The following is a 6,458-nucleotide window of genomic DNA, read 5'->3' on the forward strand; positions in this document are numbered from 1 at the left end:
TGGACGAGAAATGAGGCTACACCGCTGATTATAGGGGAAGGGTCATAGGTAAATATCCTGCCTATACACCAGCCGAGAATTTGAAGGCCTCATCAGAGGTTGCATTCATCTTGTGGTATCAGATACTGATGTCCCTGTTTCTTATCAATAGATAACAAAATATGGAAGGAAACTAGGATAGCAAACTGTCTTGTATATTTAATGATGTCAGATGTATAGGGAAAGAAATATATGAGAGATTATATCTCAGGCGGAACAGGTCAGTTCTTGAAGGGTATTGGATTAATTCCTGCATTGTGACGATGATTAGATCTTCAAAAAACCACAAAAAAAGCAGAGAGCTTTCAGAAGAATTTAGAACTTCCCTTTTTAAGAGAAACTGACAAAGGGAGTTGTGCATAGGTTCCAATACTCTATACGTTTTGGAAACTCTTTAAAATATGTAAATATATCAACTCGAGTATGGGCTGGTTGTACCTCATACGATTAAGAGATTTTGATGTGCAAGAAATATATAAAAAATCTCTGTTAAACTTAGGCAAATGTTTTCAGAAGGATTGCTGGAAATTAATTATTGATAAATGAAGCTTCAAAAGAAGTAGGTGAAGGTATAGCTAGCAGTTCTAGATATGCAATTGTGGCCATTCTCTTGGGTACATTTCATGAGTGTTAACTGAGATGTGTTCACCTGGTAAATTAACGATATTTCTCTATACTAATTCTAGATTAACGTCAAGGCTCGTATAATTTCTATGAAATTCATTAGTGCTGATCTCTATCTAAAAGAGATTTATCTCTTTTTGACAGAGTGGTTCCTGGTGGTAGGTTTCTGTTTAGTAATATTAGCAATTATGACTTGGACCATCGACGGATTCTCTTGTTTGTCAGTTTGTAATAAGTTGTATTTTAACAGAGATCTTTCACATTACCCTAATATAATTCTTGTTTTTTAATAATTTACTTACATTTCTTCTTTATTTCCCAATACCTTTTGTTCCTTTTTTCTAACGAACATCATATTCTTTGGAAGCTTGAATTTCAAATCAGTGGCCCCTGCCAGCTTGTTCCACATGAATAGGTTTCATCTTCTGAATAATAATAATAATAATAATAATAATAATAATAATAATAATAATAATAATAATAATAATAATAATGTTACTCTATACTAATTCTAGATTAACATCAAGGATCATATAATTAATTTGAAAGTAATTTAATGTTAAATATATATTTTGACGTTTAACGTAGATAGATTAAGAGAGAGAAAGAGACAGTAACATGAGATGAAGGAAGAAGTGACTGAAATAAACGTAAGAGGTAATTACTAGATGATAACAGGGAAAGGTAAACATTTGACTAAAGTGACGGAATACGTAATTATGTTTCCTGGAGGAAGCAAAGATAAATGAAGCTAATGATTTAGGATTTATTTGTCATGTGGGGGAGGTAGAGGAGGTAACAATAAACAAGGTAATATTTTAGGGTTTTTTTGTGGGTTGGAGAAGGATGGGGAGATTGGATGGGCCTGGTGATTGGGAAGAGGGGGTGGAGGGGAGGAGAGGAAGAAGCAATTTGCAAATCACAAGCCATTTGAGGCCAAGGAACGAACATCCGCGGGATAAGTATAGGAGCCCAGCGGTTTCCCCCAAAAAAGAAGAAAGAGAAGAAGAAGAAGAAGTCCTTTAGATACGGAAGGGGCCATTTTAAAGGAATTTCCCTTTTCCCCTTTGACTGCATTTACCCCCTTTCGTCTGTTTGCTTGCCTGTGTGTCTGGGTCTCTCGGGGCTCCAGCTAGCTAGTCAGTCAAGCAGCCAGGCACAGCAAGCCAGCCATTTGTAATGCTCCTGTCTGTCCGTTACTCGAAGAGTTCATGTTTTCTTGTAGTGGGTGCAGTGAAGGACCCTGAGGAACCTCTCTACGTCTCAGTCAGCCATGGCGTCCAGCGGAGACGACTACAGCAGTATCGAGCCTTCCATTTCCCTGGCCTGTGATGGACACGACGGGGACGTCCCAGCTCTGTATGATCTATATCTCAGGGACAGGAGTCCCATTTTCCAGGGGCCACAGGAGCATGGGCAGGGGCAATATCCTGGGACTTTCGACGACGAAGGGCAGTACGATTACGAGAGAAGCAATACTGCTGCAGCGGCAGCTACTTCTTCTTCTTCTTCTTACAACGATTGGCGAGGAGGTGAGGTATATTTTGGATTGATCGATGATTGTGTGTGTAGAAAGTGACATATTCCTGTCAAATATTCTCATTTTTAGTCGAAATATGAGTGACGTTTTAGGCTAAGTAATTCACCAAATCCTAAGAGTGTTTTCAAGAAGTTTTTCAGTTACTGGAAACGAGAGGTTTAGGCAGGATAAACAGTTTTATGCACACAAGTTTGTACCTACGTGGTATATCTTGGTTTGACGGATGATTGTGTTAGTGGCAAGTGACATATTCTGTCAAATGTTCATATTTATATCGAAGCACGAGTGACGTTGTAGGCTAAATGATTCCCCAACAGCGAAGACTGTTTTCAAGAAGTATTTACTTCTGGGAAACGAGAAGTTTGGGCAGAATAAGAAGTCTTAAACACATGTTTGTTTTACCTACATGTCGAAGTCATTCATGTGAACAGAACACTAATCCTCATATGTTTGCACATATATTTGTCACGTAGCTCTTGAGTTCTGTACAATATGTACAGAAATATTTGCACAGGTGTATTGTTTTTGTCCTGATGTACGCGTGTTCATAAACTCACATACATGTAATGCATACAGTATATCTATGTCATTACAGTGCAGGAATAAGGTTCTTTGCAGCTTCCCTTCCTTCGGCCCCTAGCTGCAACCGTTTTCGTTCCTTTTACTGTATCTCCACTCATGTTCTCTTTCTTCGTTATTACTTTCCTCCACCATCTCTTAGTTAAGTTAAGTATATCTTAGTCTAACCAGACCACTGAGCTGATTAACAGCTCTCCTAGGGCTGGCCCGAAGGATTAGACTTATTTTACGAGGCTAAGAACCAATTAGTTACCTAGCAACGGGACCTACAGCTTATTGTGGAATCCGAACCACATCATGACGAGAAATGAATTTCTATCACCAGAAATAAATTCCTCTAATTCTTCACTGGCCGGACGGAGGCTCGAACGCTGGGCCAACAGCGTGCTAACCGAGAGCTCTAGCCACCCCTCCAAAGAAGAACTCCCTCTCTTAGTAACTGTTTCCTAGTGCAGCTGCAAAAGGTCTTCCTCCTGTTACACCCGTCAACCCTTCTTATTCCTCTCAATTTCCCTTTCAGCGCCGAATGACCTCATCATAGGTCCCAGCTTAGGTCTTTGGCCTAAATTTCATATTCCAGTTCCAATTCCAAGAGCTGAAGGACCTCATCATAGTAGGTTCCAGCACTATATTCCGATTCCAGGAGGAACAGAAGTAGATTAATGGAATCTAAAAGGATTATGATAAACGCGTGAGGTGTAAAGATGCTTTCGTGGAGTTTGAAGAGAGTTCAGTAATACTAAGGAAAATATATAAGTGTAAAATACAGACGGGAGGTTCACAAAAAATTCCAAATTAGAATGAAATTAAATGGAATATTATAAAGTTTAGGCCAAAGGGAAATTAAGACTAAAAAAGGTTTCATTAAAGGTGTAACAGGAGGAAAATACCTTCTGCAGTTGCACTATGAAACAATTCTTAGGAGAAGGTCGAGGAAAGTAAGATGGAAGAAAGAGGATACGAACGGAGGTGCAGCAAAAGGAATGAACGGGGTTGCGGCTAGCGGCCTAAAGAAGGGACGCTGCAAAAAAAACCTTATCAAGTAATGCCCACAGTGCACCGCGTGAGGTGCACTGACGGCACTGCTCCCCTGCGGCGATAGAAATAGTATGCGAGTCAACTTGGGTGCGCGTTCTCTCGTTTGACAGAAGTTTAATGAAAAATGTTTCGTTATTTTTTTGACGGGAACCTTTAACCTACCTTACGCTCTTATCTTTATAGCGTTCATTCTCACGGCCTCTGCAAGACAGGCGTTTAAATTTACGCATATCGTTATACATATTACGTTCCAACTTGAAGACTGTTCCATTTGATGTGGGGAAACGTGCGTGTATCGTCAGATGAATGTTTCTGCTTACAAAGTTTTGAAAGGGGGGAAGACTTCGTAGCTTATAGATACGAGGGGGAAAAGTTTATGCATTTTATTATTATTATTATTATTATTATTATTATTATTATTATTATTATTATTATTATTATTATTATTATTCAGAAAATGAACCCTATTCATATGAAACAAGCCCACCACAGGGGCCATTGACTTGAAATTCAGGCTTCCAGAGATTATAGTGTTCATTTTTTATATTATTATTATTATTATTATTGTTATTATTATTATTATTATTATTATTATTATTATTATTATTATTATTATTATTATTATTATTCAAAAGATGAATCCAGTTCATACGAAACATGAACCTCAGGGGCCATTGACTAGAAATTCAAACTTCCAAAGTATATTATTATTATTATTATTATTATTATTATTATTATTATTATTATTATTATTATTATTATTATTATTATTATTATTCAGAAGATGAACCCTATTCATATGGAACAAGCCCACCACAGCGGCCACTGACTTAAAATTCAAGCTTCCTAAAGAATATCATGGCGCTCATTCGAAAGAAGTAACGGAAGGCAATGGGAAATACAGAACGAGATCAGTTTGTAGAATACGGACGCCCAAATATATTCTAAGGAGTGACTCCATTAGATTCCGTACAAATTTACCATCGCATCCATTCAGATGATAAATATTCTCTTAAAAACCTTTGGAAAAACTTCTGAAAAGAAAAACAAAAGGACGAATGATACGCGTCGCTTTTAATAAAGGCAGGAAATTGAAATTCGTTTCCATCAATCGACAGAAATCTGGTACAAACAGGTTTCTGAAAAGCTCGAGCAATTAATATGTCTCTTTTTGACGTGTGAGTTTTCTGCGTGTGTTGTTCGCCGTCGCTGATAAAGTTTAATTATAGCTAAAAGAGTTCGTTTCAGCCGTAACGTTTCAGTTATAAATGACAAGTTGTCACTATTTATATATAATGAAAAGCTAGTAATGGAAATGATGAGTTGGTATCTTTCGTAACACTGACAAGTAATTAAAAAGTTGCGAGGGCATTTTAAAACGTCACATCACAATAGCGTAAATATTAAATGTTGCCTCAGTTCGGACGGAAATTATGGGTTCCAGTCCAAATGATTATGCATTTTTTTCTTTTTTGCAAAAGCGAGACAATAGGTGAAAAGGATCATTTTAAATATGTAGATAAAATTACTGAGGAAAATACTCTAAAATTTCTCTCTCTCTCTCTCTCTCTCTCTCTCTCTCTCTCTCTGATTCTGCTGAGCTAAACTGTGAAATATGTAACTTGAGTTTGGTATTTATTTAACACCCATTAGAAAGCCACTTCTTATTCTCTCTCTCTCTGCTGAGCTAAACTGTGAAATATACCTGGAGATTTGGTATTTATTTAACACCCTTTAGAGAGCCACTTCTTCTTCTTCTTCTTCTTCTTCTTCTTCTTCTCTCTCTCTCTCTCTCTCTCTCTCTCTCTCTCTCTCTCTCTCTCTCTCTCTCTCTCTCTCTCTCTGGTATCTACATTTTCATTCATCAACTTCTTCTTTGTTTACAGTTCAGAATCCCGGCTACGACGATCCCAGATACGGAAGGACTTCTCAGGATTACCAGTATTATTACCCCGAGGATTCCTCATACCCAGACCATCCCCAGGCCAGTGCTGTGCCCTCCCTGGAGGGGGGTATGCAGTCTCTGAGGTTCCATGATCCTTACGGTTTACAGTCACAAAGTAAGAGTTTACAGTCATTTAGGATTTACAGTCACGAAGTAAGAGTTTACAGTCACAAAGCAAGATTTTACAATCATTAAGTTAGAGTCTACAGTCGCTAGGTAAGAATTTATAGTTACAAAGTAAGTCTTTACAGTCACATAGTAGATCTTTACAGTCACAAAGTAAGAATTTACAGTCACAAGGTAAGAATGTACAGTCACAAAGTAAGAATTTACAGTCACAAGGTAAGAATGTACAGTCACAAAGTAAGAATTTACAGTCACGAAGTAAGAATTTACGCTCACAAAGTAAAAAATTAACAGTCACAAAGTAAGAATTTACAGTCACAAAGTAAGAATTTACAGTCACGAAGTAAGAATTTACACTCACAGATGAAGTCTTTACAGTCACAAAGTAAGAATTTACAGTCACGAAGTAAAATTTACGCTCTAAAGTAAAAAAAAATTAACAGTCACAAAGTAAGAATTTACAGTCACAAAGTAAGAATTTACAGTCACGAAGTAAGAATTTACACTCACAGATGAAGTCTTTACAGTCACAAAGTAAGAATTTACAGTCACAATGTAAGTCTTTAC

Source organism: Macrobrachium rosenbergii, chromosome 49 (assembly GCF_040412425.1).
Source record: "Macrobrachium rosenbergii isolate ZJJX-2024 chromosome 49, ASM4041242v1, whole genome shotgun sequence".
NCBI lineage: Eukaryota > Metazoa > Arthropoda > Malacostraca > Decapoda > Palaemonidae > Macrobrachium > Macrobrachium rosenbergii.